Source organism: Rhyacophila brunnea, unplaced genomic scaffold (assembly GCF_057557595.1).
Source record: "Rhyacophila brunnea isolate RB1 unplaced genomic scaffold, BYU_Rbru_1.0 scaffold_9, whole genome shotgun sequence".
NCBI lineage: Eukaryota > Metazoa > Arthropoda > Insecta > Trichoptera > Rhyacophilidae > Rhyacophila > Rhyacophila brunnea.
Window position 1 is genome coordinate 40,239,973 of NW_028233361.1, and position 25,410 is coordinate 40,265,382.

General features: G+C 35.7%; 1 protein-coding gene across 2 annotated transcripts in view; it reads right to left on the reverse strand.

Moving 5' to 3' along the window:
- The window catches only part of Arl4 (ADP ribosylation factor-like 4), a 219,214-nt gene that overhangs the window by 44,915 nt on the left and 148,889 nt on the right, over positions 1 to 25,410 (reverse strand). For both annotated transcript variants that reach the window (XM_085959786.1, XM_085959787.1), the window contains one exon: positions 14,876 to 14,974. The gene's annotated coding sequence lies outside the window, so the exon portion shown is untranslated. The remainder of the gene's footprint in view (positions 1 to 14,875; positions 14,975 to 25,410) is intronic.

Genomic DNA, 25,410 nt, shown 5'->3' on the forward strand with positions numbered 1-25,410 from the left:
CCAATCGATCTTATATTGTAATAATGGACAATACCTCCAAGCCGAGATAGTAGCACTGCTGAGTATATTACTACCGATGCGGAGAAGACAAATTGATAAATAATATGTGAATAATTGTGGAGTTACTCGGTGAAATTAAAAAAAATGTCACACATCAAAAAAGTAAACATAAGATGTAATTTCACCGGCACAATTCCACATACACTGAAGAAAGAGAATATACTGTTACTTATAGCACGATTTAACCAAAATTGGTAATTTACGATTTTATCTTATTAAAATATTTTATTGGATTCAATTAATTGACAATTATTATAAAATCAGGTATTTAACATAACTCATCGGTATGGCGTCTGAAACAAGAGTCCGCTTTACATTCACTAGACTAGATGCTTAATACATAGGTTGGATACTGAATAGGGATTTATTGTACTTGCGACCTTCCCACGGACAAGGATAAAAGGGAGAATATGTAGGTCCCCTAACGCCTAAACAGCAGCGATGTTCCACAAAAACATTATAAACTATCGATTTTATGATGTGAACAATTATTACAATTCATTCAATATTGAGGGAATATAGTTAGTTCTTAAAATTACACACTAAATCTAATCTAATCAATACTTAATCTAACAATATTAGTATCCCTTATGTATTTATACCAAAACATCCCTTGCTATAATATTAAACAATATAACGTAATACTTTGGGAATTTGGTTAATCATAAATTTACTTATTGATTCATGCCTTATATCTAATAATAATTTATTACAATATATGGGCCCTGAGAATTCCTCACCACCTTAGGGCGATTGAAAAAATGGTCCTCCTGGATTCACGTAACAACAACGCCAGGAGATTCATAACGCAATGAATAATTATTATTGCAAAGAAACGCCACAATCGTGAGAAAAAAAGATGACACTAAAAGTACAAAGTTTCTATTAAAACCCTTCAGTATAATAGTCACTTAGGACTTTCAGAGCCTTTTGAGGGCTGTGCGATAAAACCGAAAGTACATTTCGGCATGTTCACAGACCCTTTAAATTTACGACATTTTAGAGCGACACGCGATAGAACTAAATTTGGTAATAAAACTATTCTCCTTCGCGCAAAAAATAAAAATGATATATTTAGGTACATTGCAGTGTTTTTATAATAGTTATTTTTGGAGCACAGTCTAAAAAAACGTATTCACTATTGCATGCAATGTGGCATTTAGGCTTGGTTATGTGGGGTTAGAATGTTAGATAACAGAAAAAACACAACATGACTAGCACGCGAAACAGCCGTATCAAAGTTTTGCTCGCGAAATACTATCAAAGTTTCCGTACATAACCGGGCAACTAGGGATTGTAGACCGGACATCATTTTTAATCCCGGAATTGCGGGATTAATTCTTTTACCCCAATATAACCCAATTGTAATAACTATCCAACAAACTGTCATACGATTTAGGAGGTAGGTAATAAAATATTGGCATGCAGTGTGTGTTTGATGCGATAAGGAAGAGTGATGTATGAAAACTGAAGACTTGTAGTTGCTGGCGGAGATGACGTGAGTTTATTTCCGAATTGACAGGTACAGTTTACATAGGTACAATGATAAAAGATAACAGCAAGGTAGATATTTTCGCCCGAGGCACGATGATACGTAGTGACAGTTCTCTATCAATATAAAATGCGGAGTGCGATATCAGTTCAATCGTGATGGCTTTTTTATTGAAACCCATCATGTTCGAAAATGCTTACACTGGGTATCCCAGGTCTTTGTGAGAAATGCATTTTTAACATAATAAATATCGCTGAGGTGAAAAGGAGCAAGTAGTAATTCGATAGTGTGAAATTTGTATGCATGAATAATATATGTGATAAACAATGTTATTTTCAGCGTTTCTCACTTAGTCTACATTATTCAAAACTGCCGACGGCCTGTGAAGAATGTATAAATAATAATTCAATAAAAAAATATCAATTTGAGAACTATTCGTATGTCAGGGTTTTGCTGACACTGCTTATTCTCACGGGGCTTGTTGACCGTCAAAAAATCAATAGTTATAATATAAATTTATTCCAATTCCGTGGTCCAGGAAAATTCCCTCGTATATCGAGAATTACTGCCGAATCTTTTTCCTTTTCCTCTTTCTTGAGCCTTTATAGATGACGCTTATTTTATATCGACATAAAGGAATAAAGTTTAGATTGTTAAAAATGTGACTTTTTAGCCACCATATTGGTGATCACATGCATGCAATTGGAAAATATCAAGTTTAACTTCAAATTTGTATTCAGCACCATAAAATACATGTCGAAACTGACAATCAATAAAAACAGACGGTAATTATAGAACATTGAATTTTTCTCCACCATTTTGGAATTGAGTGGCTCCTTGGTATGTTTTGAGGGTACGCAATACCTTAAAAATAACCATAGGTAAGTATTTTATATATCTATTAACATATACAAATACAAATGTGCACAGTATTAAATACAAAATTTAGAGAAACGAATGTATTTTTCCCATTAATGAGAAAATGAATGTAGAAGTTAATAGTAATAATTGTCGTATGCACAGTGCTCGAAATGGAAAATTTTATGAACCGGAGCGTTTGATAGCTTCCGAAAATATTAACATATTTATCTAATTTTATAAAAACAAGTATGTTTGGTCAAGCTAGTTCAGATGATCAAATTAACGTATCCACGAGAAGCCATAATCTCAGGGATTTAACGAACCAGAACTGCGCTCCGGTGCGTTCCGGCTCATTTCGAGCCCTGCGTATGCAAATGTATTTTTTACGTTATTTTTTGAATGGTGTTACTGTCAATTCTCGGTGAAAAGATATTGTATTGATCAAAATAAAATATAATAATGAAATACTTTCAACACAGTTTGACTCGTCGGAAACTTTTTCGTCGCTTAATGGGAGAATTGGATCGGTTGACAATATTCCATTGAAGCTAACAAAACCGGTCTCGATGACAACCTAACTATATGGAACAAATACTACATATTGTGTTTTATTTTAATTAACACCTACTTCACTGAATTGTCAATAAATGTCTATATGTCCACGTAAATTAAGTTCATAAAAAAAGTTTATTTTTAACAGTACAATAGGCCATAATGTCGAATGACAATCGTGTAGTAGACGTAAAACAATCACTCGAATGCCTTAGCTTTAAAAATTCACTATTGTGACCCCATTGGGATTGAACCTGAACCCCTGGATTATAATCCAGTGTCATACGCATTTGTACTTCAGATGCTGCGGATGGATGTATTATATGGGTAAAAATCATGAGAACGCTAATCCCGGGCTTTTGGAATTACGCACATCGAGCGGGATTCAGGATTCTAGGATGACAAACCCTACAGGCAACGCTAACGGGGTCAGATAATACGTACAACCAACGTCACTCTCGCATATCAAAATAAATGGAAACTTGTTTTCTCCTAATCGCCAATTTACACCATGTTACTTTATAGCTACGAGTCTTTATAATAAGAATAGTGTTTTTGAAATGTGTACACATCGTTATTTTAATGGTGGAAGGTAGCATAAAAAGGAAAATAGTAGGACGAGAAGGGGTAGAATTGTACACCCTTATTATATCGAGTTTGGTAAAGTCTACGAAGTTTCGCGATTTGCCAATAAATGACATTCGTATTAGGTACGAATTCGGTTGTACAGAACTCAAGTTTGTTATAAAATAATAAAGGTAGGCCAAGCGAAAACAGCTCATATTAAATAATGTACGTAATATTTTACAAAAGATACGTACTGACGAAAATGGTCATATCAATGTGCCCATTGAACGATTTTAAACTAAAAGAAAAGAAACTATTTCATCATTGAACTAATACATACGATATTACTACAGATATTAAAAGATTTATATTAATTATAAACGAAAATCATAACATCGTTGTTAGCTTAGGTTGTGGGATTTTTATTCCATTCCTGACTTATTAAAATGCCCCAATTCACTTTTATGGTAACATCACATTAGCACCATGTGCACCAAATTTCCAAAAGTCTGCAAGGCAAGTAGGCAAAAGATCCATTGGCGGATTTTCTGAAAGAAATATATTTTTATAAATATCTAAAAATTAAGAGTAGCGCAACGTGGTATGGAAAAGTGCACGTTGGAAATAAGACTATAAAATAAACAATAGTGTGCTTGACCTGTCGCCTAACGAGTGGATAACGTCTGCACAAATTCAGCCATAACGTCCACAGTGCCGCCGTAAATAATTGGTGGAAATACGTGGCAGCGAAAAGCTAGAGGAGGTCATCATCAAGCAAGCGATCGGCCTAATAATTAATAAGTACTACAAGACCAAAAATCTCGCCGACTTTCAGTGATATTAAACTGTTGGGTAACAACGATTTGTCTGTTATTCATAATGGCAATCAGAATGTTGGATACCCACGAGATGCGTTAGCTATTTTTCTGTTTGATACAATATCCAAAAAAAATTTAAGGCTAATTTGCCTTCACTGATTCACTACTTAAACGTAGAAATAAATGGGTGCACTAAGTATGGGCCAAATGCCCCACGTTGGGCGCCAAGCTATTTCTCAACACCACATACTAACCTTTTCCGTCATTAAAGGAGAGGGTTATAAAATTTTAGCGCTCGACGTAAAAGCGAAGAGCCGACTCAAAATGGCCCACATACGCAGCCCAAACTTGGGCGTAACATTTTATTCGAAGCTCTCAGGGTTCGAGTTTTTTTCCATTGATGCGGTGTGTTCTCATTCTCCGGTGATACGATGAGTGATTCCGCATTTGGAGAGCGAGATTTCCTCTTTCCTATTATTTGACTAAAGTTCACGAGATGTACATGCAAAGCGTAGCGGAGCGCCGAATGAAAGCGACAAGCGATGCGACTAGATACAAAAAATCATCAATCTCAATGCTAAGTTCTTTCATAATAGTCATGAGCAATAATAATGTAATTAGTTTAAAAGATGTTTCCTTCATTTAGGAATTCATTTACCCACCCCGGAAACAATGGCGGGATAAATTTACATGTTAATTTATATTACTAAGATTCGTTTTTATGGAAGATCCGTCAAATATATGAAACTTTTTTATTTTTATTATTTACCAGAGGTTTTCTCAATGTGTCAAAAATTATATTCCTAACATTAATAACATATCAGTTTACATCCTTTGTCAATCCAATGCATTATTGTAACCTAACCTAACCTAAACATGTGATGTAGCAACAAGCATTAGGAAAGGGTATAAATAAATACAGAGTGTTCGCCGGACTTTTAAGGAAGGTTTGGAAGAAAGTGTTCAAAACAATCCATCAACCTTAATTCACCGTGCTCAAGAAATTGGACTTATACAACAACTTTGTGGGAAATTATGCACAAAGATGTGCATTTGTATACATATAATATTCAGTTGACACAAGAGCTTCTTCCACAAGACCATTTACGATGACGTACATCACAGACAGCTAATGTTACAATGGCATTACTGAGAGATCTGTTTCCACACCAAATTATCTCAAGAAATGGTGATGTCGATTGGCCTCCATGGTCACCGTATTTAACGGCCCCGGACTTCTTTTTGTGGGGATATCTAAAGAGCAAGGTTTATGCCAACAAACCAGAAACACTTCAGCAACTTAAACAAAACATTCGTGACTAAATTAATGAAATACCGGTTGAAATGTGTGAAAAGGGGATAAAAAAATGTTGTAAAAAGAGCTCGCATTTGTGAGAGGCGTACATCTAGCTGACATTGTCTTCCATACGTAATTCCCAACATTTAATATAATATTTATCAGCATTAAACCGTTTTGTTTTCATTTTCCACAAAGATATACAAAATTAAAGTAGTAAACCTTCCCGGCGAACACCCTGTATATTCAGATTAATGTGATAGGTTGCCATTGTAGTTAATATACGAGGGTGGGTCAATAATTCCTTAGAAAAAAGCATTAAAACAGATTTTATTTTTGTATTTTTTTTTTATTTTTAAACATAATCTCCTTGGAGCTCAATACACTTGGTTAGACGTTTCTCAATTTTTTTTAAACCGTCAGAAAAATAAGTTTTCGGAAGGTCCTCAAAATAAGCATTTGTTCGATCGATGACTTCTTCATTTGAAAAAAAACGTTGTCCACTTAGCCATTTTTTTAAGTTTGGGAAAAGGAAAAAGTCACTGGGGGCTAAATCTGGCGAATACGGTGGGTGGTCGACCAATTCGAACTTCAATTCTTCAATTTTAGCCATTGATCGTAAACATGTGTGAACACGGGCATTGTCCTGATGAAAGAGGATTTTTTTCCTGTTTAAATGAGGCCGTTTTTCTTCAATTTTGTTTTTTAGCTGGTCCAATAAAGATGCATATTAATCCCCTGTTATTGTTTTTCCTTTTCCAAATAGTCAACGAAAATAATTCCACGTGCATCCCAAAATACAGTAGCCATAACCTTACCAGCTGATTTTACGGTTTTCGCCTTCTTTGGACATGGTTCGCCTTTCGCAATCCACTGCTTTGACTGTTCTTTCGTCTCGGGAGTATAGTGGTGTATCCATGTTTCATCTACAGTTACAAAGCGACGAAAAAATTCATCCGGATTGCGTTGCATGAGCGACAACAGGGCTTTAGAGGCCACCACCCTATTGCGTTTATTGTCGACTGTGAGCAAACGCGGCACCCATCTTGCAGAAACTTTTTTCATGCCCAATTTGTCATGTAAAATAGAAATGACGCTACCTTTTGAGATCCCTGTAACCTCAATTATCTCACTCAACTTTAATCTTCGGTCACTTAACACCATATCGTGGATTTTATTGATCATTTCTGGTGTAGTCACCTCTACAGGACGTCCTGAGCGTGGTTCATCCTTTGTTGATGTACGACCACGTTTAAATTCATTTAACCAGTTATAAATAGTTGCAAGTGAAGGAGCAGATATGCCGTGAACTAAATCCAACTCATTTTTTATTTCCTTTGCTGTTAACCCTTTTATATTAAAATGTTTAATAACAGCTCTAAACTCAATTTTCCATTTTTCCATTTTCCACAAGCAATTTTTTTTTTAAATGTACGAGAAACACACAACAACCCGACCAATCTGATTGAAACTTCGCAGCATACTGAATCGGTAGTGCCGCTGCATGAAAACAAACCGCTTACAGTACTAGTCGCGCCACCTGTCGGCTTTTCTAAGGACTTATTGACCCACCCTCGTAGCTAAAAGCGAAATCATAATAGTCAGACTGATTCATTTAGCAGCTGTGGTACGTTGACACCAAGATACCCTACGTCTATCGAGGAGTTCAAAGTATCGGCACATGCATGTATATCTTACAACTACCTTACTTTGAAAATGTTCTAACTGACATTTTGGTGTGAAATAGTTCCATTAGCCATATTTTATCATATACGTTCATTTCAGAGTCATCTACTGTCAAATATGGGAATTAGCAGTATTCCGGAGTTCTATCTACATGTCTTTTTATATTCAAAATATGACCATTCCAAATTTCAAGCGCTCATAGCTCAAAACATGGTCAAGTGCAATTAGAACCTTTTCAAAGTAAGGTAACGACTGTCGCTTTCCGCGCCGCTTTCCTCTGCAGCTACGCTCCGCCGTGTACACAATTCAAAGTGGGAATTTCCCGTTGCGGCATAAGCGCCGGTTAAAAGGATAAAGTGGCATACCATTTTCGGTACACGCCGGTACGTCTGGAAGATAAATTTCCCTCGTTCGTCGAGTATAGGAAGCCGGGAATGGGAGAAAAATTGAGAGACATTAGGCGACAGGGGGAGCTTACATGTGACATTTATCGTATCCTGCTTAAGGATATATCACAAAAATATATCATGTCTAAATGGGTACTTTAACACGGAGGAAACCTCATCTTGCAAAGAATGCTTGCTATTAGATCTAATAAGTGTCATTCATCATCATAGACCAGGGTTTGATAAAAACGTCCCCACCACGCATATATGTTCCTAGCTTTTCCCTCGCCAACATTAATTATAAGTTCGCAATCCAAAGGGTTTTAATGAATCTATTGTATGACTGCCCGTGCCCATCACCTATCCACTAACTGAGTGACATCTACGGCTCTCGCCACTTCATCAGCTTGGTGACCTTTATCACACCGCTTAATCTTGTAATATTTTCTACAATCCGCAGTTCTAAAGAAATGTCAGAGAAAGTTGGGATAAGACGAATAAAAAATGTCGATATAAGATACTCGAAGCACTAACGAAACGAGAAACCCCACTCCACCACCAGAAGTACCTAAATTAATTTGATGGGCCATCTTCTTCGTGTTATGTGGTATTGACTTCTGTAGTATTAAATCAGCATTTCCTACATCATCCAGGATTAGGGAATCCAATCCCGAGCCAAAATTCTGATCCCGGGATTTCGGGATTACAATTTGACAATCCCGGGATCCCGGGACTGGTCCCGGGATTGGCATTTTTTTCCATTGTTTATATAAAATTTTTATATTTACAAATAACATTGATAAAATCGATCAAAAATAAATCTAGTATAATTCATTCTATTTAAGACATTTATTGTTAATATTGTATACGTTCAATCTTGGAAATACACAAGTTTAATGGAGTAAATAGTATTGTAATATAAATAATAATGTGAATTTAATATGAGATTGCTGTTTCTGATAGTAAAGACATAATTAGTGGATTAGCGAGATTTAAAATAGTAAAGCAAATAATCATGGCGTACTTATGGCCTTTCAGCTTCATAAATCTAATTAGACAGCAAATATGAAATTGCCGTAAAACGTACGCTATCATGGTGGAATTACTTTAAAAGTGCGAAGCATTGTTTTTTCCAACCTTTCTCATTTTTAATAATTTATGGAAAAAAATAAAATGAATCGGCTACCTACACATGGGTGTAAATCAAACTTCATTCAAACTCAGTTTATTTCTAATGTAGTTATTTTTTATTAAAAGTATTTTTTCTGTTATATTTTCGCTTTTATTTTATTTTCCATACAAATTGATAAAAAAAATCAATTCCGAAATCCCGGGATTATGTTTATCAATCCCGGGATTCATAGGTATCGAAAATAGCTCGGGATCCCGGGATTGGAATCCCTATCCAGGATGTATTATGAGGACAATTATCAACAAAGAATATTCGCCACCAATAAAGACCTAAAGCATAACTACTTATGACTACCAACACGCTTTATATTATCTCAAACTAGTTTGAAATAAATTTCGTAATATAAGATAAGGAGAGAGTAGGAAATATTCTACATAGTACTTAATGGTATGTATGCACATATGGTAAGATAAAAAGATCACATATTTGGTTACCAAATATATAAGTATACGTCAGTATTATTATGTATCATTTCTTTAAAGTAATATAAGCGTTGAAGGCACCAATTAATTGCTGTCAATCTTGAATTATGGCCTCATCGATTGAGACCAAAGGCAATGAATGCATGAGTCGTCCAGTTTCGAAAATTCATATAATTTTAAAGAAATATAATATGCCTACGGTTCGACTGTATTTGAAACATACTAAATAATACATGAATATTTAGTAAGATTCTCAGCTGTTTGATTTCGTAGTTGTTATACGAAAGCAATTGTAGCGAGTGTGACAGGAAGTACATAGGCCAGACTTCACGAACTATAATAAAGCACGTTATGTGAGTATGAGGAATTAAATATCCGCGATTATTGAACACTCGACGAATACATTGCATACTTTTTATCTTGGAACCAAGATACGGAACCATACTATTATTGAACGTTATTATTATAGAAAAAAGACAAACTACGACTTAAAAATCGCACCATTTTAGGAAATTCTAATACGGCCTGGGAAAACTAGTCTCGATTTATCAAACAGAATCCTTCCTCCTTCATGACATTTTTTTGACAAACTCATATATAAGAATTTGAGAAGGCCAGGGCGGGCTTCTTTTACATAAATGTGGAATATACTATGATATGTTTTTCTGTCCTACTATACAAAGTGGATTCATTACACAAACAAACAATGCTCAAAAAACAAAGGCAAGCTGCACACCAACTGGGAAGACATTAATTAATATACGAATGTCGAGGATAAAAAAGACAAAAGAAATAATAAAAGTAAAAACTAGAAAGTTATACAATATTGGCTACGTACAAGTACAACATGCGTCAGCCTGAGCCGGCTCTCACATCAAAACTCGTCCGCCTGCAACGTGTCGAATACGTCGACGTCATCGTTATTAACAAAACACACGTTGCCAAATGGAGCTCCGGAGATTGGTCAAATGCGACTGTTTAGTTTAAAAAAAAAAACATATGGTGTTGCAATCGACAAGTTGCATGCTTCTCGGGCTCCGACTCGAAAACGCGAGATCGCATAAAAACACCTACGAAGTGGTCATTCATATACCGGCTCGCCGATCGCCGCATTCAAATATCTATACGTTTCGAAGGTTACGTGCGACAGTCGCTAGGTAGATCTGCGCGGTCTTCATATGCAACACCGGATTGACGTTCTTGGAAGGTTTTATTTATGGATGTGCGGCAGACGGACGAGTTTTGATGTGAGAGCCGGCCGAGAGATATCAATTTCAGCATCTTTTAATAATAATTTAAAGTTTTACGTTAACCGAAGCCCTGGCAGAAAAAGCACTCCATTCCTGTATAGAGCAGCCAAAATGATCGCCGACGTCTGATAGCAGATAAATGGCACATGAAGAAGAAACTTCGTACTATAAATCTTCTTTGGTGATTGTTCACCCATCACTTAAGACGCGTTTCTATCTAGATGACTTGCAATTATTAAGAATTTAACTGTAGGCATAATGAACACACTCCGACTGATTGATTGAAATTATGGGCGTAGGATTTGGAGCCCAAATACGGCAAACATATTGAGGTTTATTAGTAATCAATGAGTTTCTTTTTAATTCAGATGATAGGCATTGTCTTTTGTTTGCGTAATGCATCCAACGACAGGCAGCAGCTGTTGTATTATTATTATTGCATCAATGAAATAAAAATATATCTCTCGATAAAATCATATAGAATACATACATCGAAGTGTTTGTTGTGAAAATTATTATAAAACCCTGAGATTTTTCGTGCTTCACTCATTATCCCCTTAATCAAAACCATAGGATTTTCGACGAGTCTGCAAGGTAGGTCATACGGAATGAAATATACCCAACATTCCACTAAATTGGATTATTTGGAAATTAAAATCGTTTAGGTTGTAATGAACATGAAAAAATTCAAAACTGACTAACTCCTCTTTAAAACAACTCATATCTTTTCACGCCATATAATAATGACCCTCGGTCGCACTAGAAAATCGTCTCGACTGGGACATACCCTTAGCAATATTGCTCTATACCTATTATCTCGTCCGCGCGTTCAGGCAAGGCCATGCCAGGACAGTGACATCACGCGGCTAGCCGAAACAAATGCAAAAGAAACTTCTTCACATGCGTCAATTCAATATTTTGCTATGTCACCCACGCCCTATATCGAAGCGGATTTTTTCAACCAAAATGTCGATTGACGCTAAGACTATAGATACATCATTCGACGCTATATTTTAGTTACTTACATGACGTGTTTTTGAATGACAATAAAATCACATCGACAAATTTGACAAGTTGAATTTATATGTGCAACCGCTAACTTGGAGCACAGCAATACAACAAAGCGAAACGTAAATGAGACCCTGGTCCTTGCTCCGAAATTTACACAAAATGTCGTGTTTCCTAGAAGTGGCTGATTCCATCAATATTAAGAGAGATCAGAAAGAACCCCCAAACCTTAATTTATGCAGTGGTAAGAGGTCAATTTTTCATTACAGGAGTTATTTTTTATTACAAGAATAAGTGAATCAGTCCACGTATAGGAGAGATTTTAGGGAATCCAATCCCGAGCCAAAATTTTGATCCCCGGATTTCGGGATTACAATTTGACGATCCCGGGATCCCGCGGACTGGTCCGGGATTAGTATTTTTTTCGATAGTTTATATTAAATTTTGTATATAGGTATACAAATAACATATATACATGATAAAATCGGTGAAAAATGTCTAGTATAATTTATACTATTTAAGACATTTGTTGTTCATATTGTATTCGTTCAATCTTGGAAATACATAGGTTAATGGGAGTTAATAATATTGTAATATAAATATTAATGTGAAAAGAAGCAGTGTTATTTATTCATTCATAAAAATTAATCAATGAGAAAATTAAAATATAATTCATAAAATCCAGCGTAGAAACAAGTGCCGTCTAGTTCCGTTCAGTGACATCTAACTGGTTACATAAATGGACTTATCATTTTTCTGATGTTGTTACGATTGCTCATGGCAGCAAAAATGGTTATTTATTACACGTGAGCATCCGGCGATTCCCCCTGTGACCTGTGCAGGTACATACACGTCACTAAGTACACACAAGTACCAATTGATTATGATTGATAAAAATCAATCCCGAAAGTTTCGAGATTATGTTTAATAATCCCGTTAATACATAATTATTGTCCGAGATCCCGGGATCCCCTGGGTGAGAAGGTTGAGTTACCTAAATCCAGTTTATACCACAATGTTGGCTAATATAAAACTAATTAAAAATAAATATTAAATCAGTAAAGTTGCAATACTCTGCGGTAGGTATGGCGGAAAGAAAAAGTTCTTAACATTTCAAAAAAAATATATAACCTAAGATTTGGCTCAAAGGCAAAAAAAAATGTATTTGAAGTCGGGAAGAGTGCCCGCCTTGCATGCCGAGTAGAAAGAAGAGGGATATTAATTTATTATTATCAGCTGGAAACTTTGAAAATTGGAAAAGTTATATTAAAGAAGCGAGCTTACTTTTTGGTTACGTTATTAGGCACCTACTTAACTATATTATTTGATGCCAAAAATCGTGGCTTTTTGGCAAAAAGAATAGATAATATTATATAAAAGTATTTTTTTAGGTATGGGTAAATAAGTAGCTACTGTAAAAACCGAAAAAGTTGATGTATGTGTATACTACAGTGGCGAAGGGTGGAGGTAGGCTGTTAAGATCTGCCATACATAGTGCACACTAAACTGTTGGTCATACGTATATTTGTTTTCATTGACATAAGACTACAATTTACAGATGGTGTTGGTTAGTTTTTAAAATTCAATTAAACCCAGCGAATACCAAGCCATACTAGATAATAGTGAAAAAATACTCGTCTATATATAAAATATCTAAACTTATTCAATTAAATCATACATTAATTATGATATTTTATAGATAGAATAATATTTTTATTTTATATAGTTTGGTTAGGCAGGGCTTAATTAATTTTAAAAAAAATGAACCAACAACATGTGTAATATGTACCTATTCTTAACTTAATCCAACGAAAACAAAGTACGAATGAAAAAGTGTGCACATTTTTGTCATATCGCCCAAAGTATGTAGGTATACCAAAACTACTATGGTAAGTATTTGATTTTTCAAAACTAACCCCATCACCATCTGTAAATTGTAGTCTTAGTTCAATATAAACAACAATGTATGATTAACACAGTTTACTGTGCACTATTTATGGCGGATCGTAACAGCATATCTCAACCCTTCGCTACTGACTATACTATTAGGCATGGTCATACGCCAGTGTTATTCAAAGTGTACATCGCAGCGCCCTAGGTCAACATTAGCTGCTCGATAAATTAATAAATATAGATAATCTTAATACATTGCATTCTTGATGCACGATCACAATGGTATATTTGTATGCATTGGTGGTTATCCTCGTCAGTCGACAATACAAGTTAAACGGCCCATCCCTTATCGCAGACATTAGGTACGCACGGAGTCGAAATCGGTCATGACTTAATTTTGACAGTTAAAAATCTCTCGTATGTGATTTTGAAAGAATAGGTCCCACTTCACGCGAGACACCGAATATTACAGCTACCGAATAGCTAATGTGTCTCTGACGTCAGAGCCAAAGTTCCATGTCCACGTTTTTGCATGAGTCAAATTTCTTTTATTGTATTATTTGTATGAACGCCGCAGTAATGAAAAGTCAACGCATATTTTCGCGTCATAAATTAGAAATACAAACAATGGAGACAAATAAACTGGCTGCGGTAATAACAAGTGTTTCGGCGGCTCGAGAAGTGAGCCGCTGATGGGGGGCGGTGTATCCGTGGCGCGACACACGAGTGTCTCCGTCTGAACGCGCCCATTCATTTGTGTAAATGCAGCCTCTGGAGACACCGGTATCTGGACACAGGTGTCCCGTGTGAAACGGTTCTTGAATCGCCGGATACGAAAAAAAAACTCTCATAATATTATGGTCTTCGTTAAAGAAGATAAAAACGAACTCTTCGATATATAAAAACAATCCTAATCAACCACGCAGACATCAACAGTAGGTAGGTACTTTATTGTTTGCGGATATACAATTCGGAGAGGCGTAAACAAATCTTTATAATATGAACCTACTTTTACGAAAGGTGTCATGTAAAATGAAAAAGTTTTAAAACCACTATGTTACGCTGTGAAATATTTACAATTTTTTCTTATGACTGAACCAAGATGTATCACAGGACTGACAGGATAACTCAGACGAATGGAATAATATCGAGAGGCTCTACATAGTATCAAATAGAAAACTACATTACCTCGGTCACATTATATGAGTGGAAATTTAAATTTAGTATTTCCCACCTCGTTATCCAATGAAAAATCAACGACACACGTGGCATAAGACGCCGAATCTACGTGATTCTTGCGAGTGCTGCTCCGCCAAACTGTTTCAGTCAATAAAGTGATGAACGCCCGTTCGTTTCGAGTAAAAAAATCAATACTTTGAAAGAATACTAACCGATAAAATTGTGGACCACGCAACGATATTTCTCGTAAAAATGGTTGGAGTCGACAGGATGACCGAGTTCACTTCTGGTTTCCAATAATTACAGCAATTCTGAAAATAAAACAGAAAACATAAATTACTAATGGGTCCCAATATATTATCATAAGATTATAAACCAGGGATTGCAATGCAGGTCAGAATATTGTAAATCCCGGGATAGAAGAAATCATTTTTTTGTTTTGTAGTATGATTTTCAATTTTTTATAAAGAAATAAATACTTATTTCACGCTTAAGGTGACGCATCAGTGAAACGCCAAATAATTTTCAACTGTACGGGCGACGAAATTTTGGACTCGCTGCCATTCACTGAGAGAATGTTGACCCAGGAACACGTCACTTTGCTGCGTGATGGCGACGGGTCAATTAATTCTAAAATCGTGTAAAGATGACTAAAAACGTTACCCATTTACTTTAAAAAGAAAACATGTCAATGAATATATTATTATTGTTACTAATAGAACAATGAACAGAACATAAAATGGACGTATGTTGGATTTATATGACAATTAATATTTCGTTTGACAGGCGTCATTTTCACCCGCCACCCGCAATCCGCGCATCGCCTAGCGACGATCTTTTTAGACCGTGCCTCAACTAATGCATGGCCTTAACGACATTGTCTTTGATGGTTTTACTACGATTGAAACACGTTTAGTAAGAATGTTGACTATGATCCTCGGTCATGAGGTGAGTTACAACAATAATTATTCAATGAACAATGCAAATTTTTCTAAACTCGAAATCATTGTTTACAATCAATAAACCATTTTTGAACCCAATATTTAATCTATTGTCATTGTTATTTCGATGAAAGAATATAATTTGTAAGATATTAAAAAAACAACATACTTAATTATTTATTAAAAAACTACTTGTAAATATGAAAAGTGGATGTAATTTACCCAAAAAATAATGTGAAAATGACTTGTATAGCAGCTAATTACTTTCCATACAAGTAGGTACCTACAATTTTCATTCTGATTTATTGTGATTTCGCTTCATTGTTTTCAAGAAAAAGTTCTTCAATTCTCAAATATTGATTAATTCAAAAAAAACTCATTTGCAAGCTAGTCCCGGAATTTAGCATTGACTCAATCCCGTAAATTCGGCATAAGAGATCGATCGGGATCCCGGATTTGCAGACCCTAATCGCAACATTGCGAAACAGATTGATGTCTCTACGAGGGACAATTTCTCAGCTTTCAAAAAGTTTGCGACGTCTTATACAGTGAGAGAGGGGTGCTCTTATCATCAAGGGTTGCCTACGAGTATAATAGATTACCTAATTCAGAATCATCCCCCACCACCGTGGTGCAGAGGTTAAAACGCACGCCTCTTGATCCGTATGTCACGGGTGGGTCAAATTCACGAGTGGTTTTCAACAATCCAATATGTATTGCTTCGATGCTAAAGGCTAATAAGTTGAGCATGCGGCATACACGCTGCATGACTACAAGGACATGGTGACATTGATTTGTTGGAAGAATTTCATTATTAATAGATACTAACTTAGGTACAGTGGTTGTGATGAATTCAGGGATGGAATCTTGTGATTGGTGAATCGACATTTATCTTAGAAATTGGGAGCAGAACTAACCCAATATGGTGTCAATTCGGAAGCCAATAATAACTCTGTTCAACCAAATCGCATCGGATGTTGATATATTCCACCTACGTGAGAATGAGTATATCGTCGGTGTTTTGTAAAAAGGGCGAATCAACCATTTTGGCGAAATCGAGATTTTAATGAAAATACAATATGTACCCCACTAGCTTTGTTGTGTAAAAACGGCGAATTTTTATCTCCACAGGAAAGTACTTAAAAACGATAATCGACTAAAATTAAATTAATTAAAATTACGAAATAAAAAGCAAATGTGACATATAAGGCCTTTTAAAATATTATATAATAATACCTATTATAATGACAGTATTCTTTCTAAGCTTTATTATAAACTTGTTAAATATTTATAATCATCTACAGGTAAAAAACAAATAAATGTCAAAAGTTTAAACCCCCCCTCCTGTAAAGTAGCATTTTGGTTAATTCGCCCTTTTTACAAAACAACGACGATATGTGGACGCTATTTTTTATATATATATATTGTATATACTCTTTATACTGTTTTCCTAATTCTGTGACTATTTTTTTGTTTGTAAATGTTATGCTGTGAACGTCTTGAATATCTAATTTGTCATAAATTTGAAATAAAGGTGAATTTTTAACATAGGTACACCTTTGTTGCGATGTGGACATGGTAATTAGGTAGGGTACAGGTGGCTAAATTGGTAAAAAAATCTTATTATATACCCAAATTATATAATATGTTATTAAAATACCTTCTTACGATTGAGAAAAATAATTTATGTTCCTTTTCTCTTAAAACAAGTAAAATATACAAACGGTACATGTGAAAACTTTTATAAGAAGCTTCGTTGGAAATAGCAAGATTTGGCCAATGTGATTTTTATACTTGCAAATAATGTGTTATTTCCTTGTGTTCTGTGGTTCGTGACTGGAATAAGGTACACATAAAACGGGCGATGTTTGCAAATTGAAACATCACGTATCTCAAAAAAGCAAGGGCTTCGTGCGATCTGATCTGACATCTGATAATATTATCTGTCACAAAATTTTATTGTATCCAGTTATCACACCATTAGTCATACTCGTTATCAATCTTTATCTAATGCAGAACATTAGCTACATTCGCATGGCGGCAGGTTGTGTATTGTGTGTACATAAATGTCAGTATCAGACTGCTCGTTGGAGGGAGGTAAACAGAAAGAATACAAGTTCATAATATATTAACGCGCGAAAAATTGAACGCGGCTTAGGGGCCGTCCATATATGACACCACGCTCTAGGGGTGGTCTCATATAATGTAATGATTTGTGACGAAGGTGGGAGGGGGGCTCAAGAGAAAATGTGACGTTACAAAGTACTTAAACAAAAAATATTAAATATAATAAATATTAAAAAATAAAATACTAAGGAGTTACGGATCATCAGTCGACCATGATTCAATAACAGGTAGTTATATCAAGTTACCTTAAGACAACGGTTGCATCTAGGGGGGCTTGTTACAGCTAAACCGTCGAGTAATTCAAAGCGCATTCAGGCTGATAAGAAAAGTTAAGGCTATAAACATGGTCTAAAAAGATCGTGACTAGGCGATGCGCGGATTGTGCAAATGACGCGTGCCGAGCGAAATATAATTTGTCATAAAAATCCAACATGCGTCCATTTAATGTTATGTTTATTGTTATATTACTAATAATAATAGTATATTCATTGACATGTTTTTTTTTTAGTACATACGTAAAGTTTTTTAGTCATCCTTACACGATTTAAGAATATTTTCATCCGACGCCATGACAAAACAAATCGACGTGCGGACACATCGACCGTCGGCCTCCGATTGTGCGACTAGCGAGAAATTTCGTCGCACCTATTGTTGAAAATTATTTGCCGTTTCACTGTAGGTGCAGACCACGAGCGTGTCCAGTGCAACCGTCGTGGAAAGCATAATTCTATTCGAGTCTCCAAACCGCCTGTGTCCGTGTTACCGGTAGAGTGTGTCTCCTCATTTACCATAAACTCAAGTGTACCGTGCGAGTGCCCACTAGGACGTGAGGGCATGCATCAGAGACCAGCTTCAGCTACACAGCTGAACATCAATAAGGTTAGTGCCTGGATCGCCCGTGCAACCGCCCCCCAGCATCCACATCCACCAGTACACTCATTCCATCAACATTACTATAAAACGGCGCAAGCAGAAATTTTTCACCTTGGAAAAGTAGGATGTCGATTTGCACTATTTGTGACATTACGTATTAATACATCACAATAAGTTCAACATAGTCGAGGCAAACGTTAAACACAATATAGTTTAGAGCCTGCCGAGATTTCACCATTCATGTCTGTTTTTATGATTGGCTTTAGAGAAACCTTCATGCAGCAGTAGCACCATAAACCAAGGATGACACTGCACATAATAAAACTTATACGTTTCAATCCAAATCTATTTGGCCCGGCGAAGGGTATGCAGAAAAGATAAATCGGCAACCCGGGCGCTAATAAATACGTCACGCGCGACCCGTTCATTCAATCAAACATCCTGAGGGTTGACCTTTTCTGCAGACCAGGAGGGGTTCGCAAGGTAATAAACAGGGGTATAAAATAATTCATAGCCAAAGTAAACCCGAAGCATAAGTGATAGTTCTGCGAAATCCTACAGCATCTTGATGATCATGCCCTATGCTTTATAGATCACAACGAAATCTCGGGGTTGTTGATGGGATACGCCTAGCACAATTTCGTATAACTAATGAACTGTCTAGTTACAATCAATAGAAAGAACTATAGAAGAATAAACGGGAAAACAGTCGCAGATATTCAAAACACTTATCTGTGTAAAAGCGAAAAATTCAAATCGGTAACATAAAAGATAGGCAAGTATGTAAAGTAGACTGTGAACCGTGTTGCACAGGAATACACACGTACGACCACGATACGCATACTCGAGCTCGATAGTAAACTCGTTTGTCTTTGATGGTCGTCAGGAAGCAGTTAATTTACCCCGGATGCAGTCCATGAGTGTCTTGTGGCTCATGGAGCCTATCATTGTGACCGACTATCTCCCTGCAGCAATACTACAACGGCATGACCTTGTGCGTGTCTTATACCCCGAGACTAGTTTAATAAACTAATGGTATTTATTCATTACACATTTTAAAAAAATGTTTCACGACACGCGTTTCTCTCATATGGTTTCGGCTTTATTAAGTGAGTAAATATTTTTTTATTCAACGAAAAATTCACCTAGATTTGAGAATATAACATTCTTTATTACTAAACTAAAAAACATACCTACTAGAAAAAATCATTTAAAATATAATATGAAAACTAAATAAAGCTAAAGCTAAAATGAGTATTAATAAGAAGACTATTAGTTAATTTCGTCGTAATTAGATAGGGCACAGGTGGCTAAATTGGTTGCATGTAAATTATATGTACTTATTAGGTACATTTCGTCGTAGCACAGCGTATGCAATATTACAACAAAAATAAAATTAAAAAAATAACGACAAAATCGCATTACTTAATTAAAATTTAAATTCCGATTATTTCTCAGTAGGTAGGTACTCACAATTTTCTCATCAAATAATATTCCCACCCCTTCTACGTATATTATTTATTTTATTATCAATTTTATACATTACACAGCTTCTTTCCTATCTTTACCACACAATATTGACAACAATATTATAACATAAACTAAATCTAAAATTTCGGTTCTAATACTTATGAAAACATATCGTAAAACGTTATTTATATGTGGTGAATAAATAATAGCTGATAAACTCAGTGTATATTATATTATCATCATGAATTAGCACACTTCACAAAGGGATAAACACAGAGTCTCTTGAAAAGAACAAAGCGAAATTTGAATACAGAACAAAAACAGAAAATACAGACAATCGCATTTTTCTCTAATATTTTAACATCCCTTGCCTATCCCATTTAATACTTTCGTCCGATTAATAATTCACTAATCCCACGGCGGGATTCGGGCGCGCAAACGCCCCCAGCCCGCGCAGGGCGCACGCAGCACGGGAGGGCGCCAAACGCACCGGTCGAAATTTATTTCACCCCCTTCGACCCGAATACTCGGGTCACGTGGGAATGCAGTGATGGCGATGCCAAATGCAGGGCGTAAATTATTTTCGGGTTGCCAACCCGGCCGAGCACCTTCCCGGGGTTCGACACCCCGCCAGATGGATGCCGGGATTAAGTGATATATTCGAGGATTTGTGGGATAAGGGTTATTTTATTTGATGAATAGCGGTGCACATCGGATTTGAGGCGGCGCTTTGGGTCAAATGTGAAGTAAGTTGGGAAGTTAATAATGCCGTCTAAAGGTGAAACCAAAATTTACCTAAGAACACTATTTAGAAGTTTTGTCTTTCAAAACTGACAACTTCGTTAATATGAATTAGTGAGATAAACTGATAGACTGTCCGCTTCCGGTTACATAGACATTTTTAATTTTTAAAAATTCATTAACAGTTATTGATAGGAAGGAATGGGGTCAGAACCAAAAAAATTTTTTTTTTTATATTTTCCGTTTCATCGAATCATACAATTTTAATTCAAATAAGAATATACATTTATTAATCTACAAATTAAAAGAGGATTCAGATGCATAAAATAATAGATCATCTGATTATCATAAAAAAATCGAATTTACTACTTAACACAATCGCTGCGGACCTTTTAATTACTTTTTAATGACCGTGTTAATTGGATCGATCGGCCGCTTAAGGCGAAGTCTTCACTGAGCCTATTTTAAAGAGGCACCTAGCGGAAAAATACGAAGCTTGCAATTTGAGATATTTTTTTGATAATTTACAATTCACGGCAGCCTTGTCATCCGCGTCGAATGAGTTAATTAAATTGATCGTACAGGGTAGAGGCAAGGTGTTACAAACATATTTTTTAAATAAACTATTTCTTTTATGCAACGAATAATTCACATGATTTGAGAATATAATATTATCTATCTGTATTGAATATGCAAAAATTGAAAACACCTCAGATATACACACACTAGAAAAATAATATTGAAAAAATACGACGCCCGACGGGACTTAAACCTGTAACGTGTAACCACTGGATTCGCGCCTGAGGTGTTTTCAAATTATGTATAAGTATTCAACATATATTTTTTTCAATTAAAAAAAAGACCATGTCCGATCCTAATAGGATCATATGGGCCTCGCCTCTACGGGGTGAAGGTTTGTATTAACAGATGTTATTTTTACGAGAAATGGATGTCAGCCACTTGCTCAACCTATTAGGTCCAATAATTTTATTTCAAATTCTATGGATAAGTCAATTCAAGTTGATTCTGTGTACACAGATATTTCCAAGGCATTTGATCGTGTTGATCACGATATTTTATTACAAAAGCTTTGTACATTTGGCGCGTCATATAGTACGAGTATAATATGTTTTTTTGCTTCTTATTTGAAAAATCGCCGTCAATTTGTTGATTACCATGGGAATGAATCGCGGATTTTTAGAACAAACTCTGGTGTTCCTCAAGGTTCAAATCTTGGCCCAATTTTGTTTTTAATATTTTTTGATGATATTGTCAAAGTTATAACCAATTCTTCTTGTTTGCTATTCGCAGATGATCTTAAACTTTTTCGAACTATTGAAACCCCATTATGCTGTGCGATGTTGCAGTCTGACCTAGATGCTATCTCGCAATGGTCTATCTTAAATAAACTTGAATTCGCTACCTCCAAATGTAATATTATTTCATTCAATCGTTCAAGGCACACCTTATTGTTCCCATACACATTGTCTGGTATAATATTGAGTAGGGTAACGGAGATAAAAGATTTGGGAGTATTGTATGATACAAAGTTCACTTTCAATCAGCATATTCTTAACATCAGTACTAGATCTAGCAAAATGCTTGGTTTTGTTATGAGGGTTTCAAAATCATTCGAAAACGTCCGAGTGCTACGTACATTATACGTATCATTTGTGTTGAGTATTCTTGAATATGCCAGCATTATTTGGAGTCCTAATAGGTTCATGCACACAATTAAGCTGGATCGAGTCCACAATAGATTTCTTAGATTTCTCTACTTAAGAACATACGGGTTCTTTCCTTATGATAATGACAATAAAATGAATTTCCCGACTCGTTTTCTTCTGGGTATGCTATCAATGCAATCCCTGTCTACCCGAAGAGTGATTATTCTTTTAAAGCATTTCTTTTTACTTCTTCGTGGGTTCATTTACAATCCGCATATACTGGCAAATATTAATTTTCATGTTCCCACCAATATCACTCGCAGCTCCACGGTCTTCAAGATACCTCGTCGCATGACAGATGTTATGTTTCATGATGCTGTGTATCGTGCAATTAGCTTATTTGATGGCACCATAAAGGTTGATTTGTTTTTTATTAATTATATTATGTTTGTAGACGTTTTAAATAGGATAAATTTATAATTGTATATATTATCATATTTCTTTAATATTTACACATGCTGTCTTTTCCACTTTCTTGTCATATTAGTTGTTATTTGTAATTAAGATATTTTTATATATTTGTATGTATTATGTATTATGGCGCATTGGCCAAAAGCTGTAATGCCGTAATAGTCTTTTTTATAAATAAAAAAAAAAAAAAAAAATACTCTGACTGATACACGAATTGAAAAAACAATATGTGTACTTGCCAGACCCAGGATTCGAACCTGGGACGCACGAAGCTATAGGCCGACGCTTAAGCCGCGCGGCCATCGTGGGTGTAAAAATTATACGTACAAAATTTAGAAAACTATTTATCTATATTTTTTTTCATTAAAATTACTGATTCTCATCTTGCTGCGCTTTTCATAATGGTCTGTAATGTGTGTATGATTATCATGGTGGATGTGGATGCTATTGGTGTTCAGCTGTCTGGCTGAAGCTGGTCCCCGGTGCATGTCCTCACGTCCTAATAGACACCCATACGGTACACTTGGGTTTATATGATAAATGTGGAGATACCCTGCGCCGGTAAAACGGACACGGGTGATTCGATTTACTGAGTTTGCAAGGAGACTCGAATAGAATTATGGTTTCCACGACGGTCTGCTATTAACTGTTTGAATCAGTCTGTATGCGCTTTGAATTATTACTCGATAACGAGGGCCAAACTATAACAAGCCTTGAGGTAACTAAATGTTATTCAATCAAGGTCGACTGCTGACTTATAACTGAGTTGCGCCTGGACTTGCGACAATAAACAGGATTTGAGGTAGGAGGGAAATATAGGGATGACGCCGACCGTAATTGTGCCAACCAAATCTTTATACAGTTTATAGTATTTTGATAGTAGGTATATAGACATTGACTTTTGATTTTATGAAATAAACCGAGATTGTATAGAGCAGCGATACTCAACCTGCGGCCCGCGGGCCACATGCGGCCCTTTAAGCTTTTATGTGCGGCCCGGAACACATTTATTATCAGGAACATAATTTTTAATTTTGAAATAAACGCTTGCATACACATTACTTTTGTTTATAATTTTTAAAATATCAAAAATGTTTTGTAAAAAAGGGGGTGTTTCATGATTTTTTTCGTCACACCAGTAGTGATGCGGCCCGAGTTACTTTAAAAATATATCTATTTGGCCCGAAGAAAAAAAAGGTTGAGTATCATTGGTATAGAGTATACCAAATCGGGAAAGCATTATTTTGTTTGCTTTTTTGGTTTAAGATTTAAGTAAGTCGCGTAGATTCTCTGTATGCATTAGCCTTACATCTTAAGTGAATTCTTAATCACCTCTAAAGGCAAGGCAAGAGACTACGTCTTGTACCTGCTTATTACCTGTATGAATTATTAAATCAATTAGCTCATAATATCCAAAGCCTTACTCAAACAAGAAGTTTTCTTGCAGGGCGCAAAATATCAAAAGTTTTACTTCAAATACCCCACCCCAAAAGGACGTTTGTCATAATTTATGAAGTCGACATAAACGATTTAAAAAGTTTCTGCAGAAGTCCTACAAAACGTTTACCGTAAACGTAAATTACTTAAAGCACCTCTGGAGATTCTTTATACGTGAATATTTCATGTTTCCGGCGTGTTTTATCGGCCGTTTTACATGGATTTGATAAGTTTTACACGCGGGGAGAACTGCCTTCCCGCTCGATCGATACGAATGCCTACTTATCGAATTGCTAACTTATTGAAAAAATCCCCTTAATAGTATATTGAGTGTTATTTTTAGAAACGCGGTAGAAATTCTATATCGAAAATTTAGACGACTTCGCACTAATACCGACACGTGTAAAAAGGCCGAATTATTTATTTATTTAAGAATACAAAACATTGTGGACGTAACAAATCTAAATTCAAGACGTACACAACATGAGCTTTACATTATAACAAATATTACAATATAGAATATAATAATAATAACAACACAAAAACAAATTAAATCAAAACATACTACTTAAGTACAATTTAATACAGAAAAATAAAATAAAGTTTCAAAAAAAAAATGCAAAGTAAATCACTGACAATGTATATGTCTTTAGGGAGCGCATTTACTAATCTTGCACCCCTCGCTAATGGTGCCTGATAGGCTTGACACGAGGAAACGGTTCCGATCCAGAATAAATCATGGCTGCGACCACGTAGGTAATTGGCAGGCGCATGCGCATGTAAATTCAAATTTATTAGGACACCAGGATTGGAAACCATCCCTCGCGCTAACAAGTAATAAGCATTGCGTAAAAATGTGAGTACGAGTTAATAGAAACCCGTCCTATTTACTAATCGTTAATACGTACATCCACTATAACCCCACTTGGACTCGCAATGTTAAAACCGCCCCAGAAACAACTACGAATACACGCAGGAGAATGTGTCTTTTCATTTTTGTATTTGCTATTGTGCAACTAA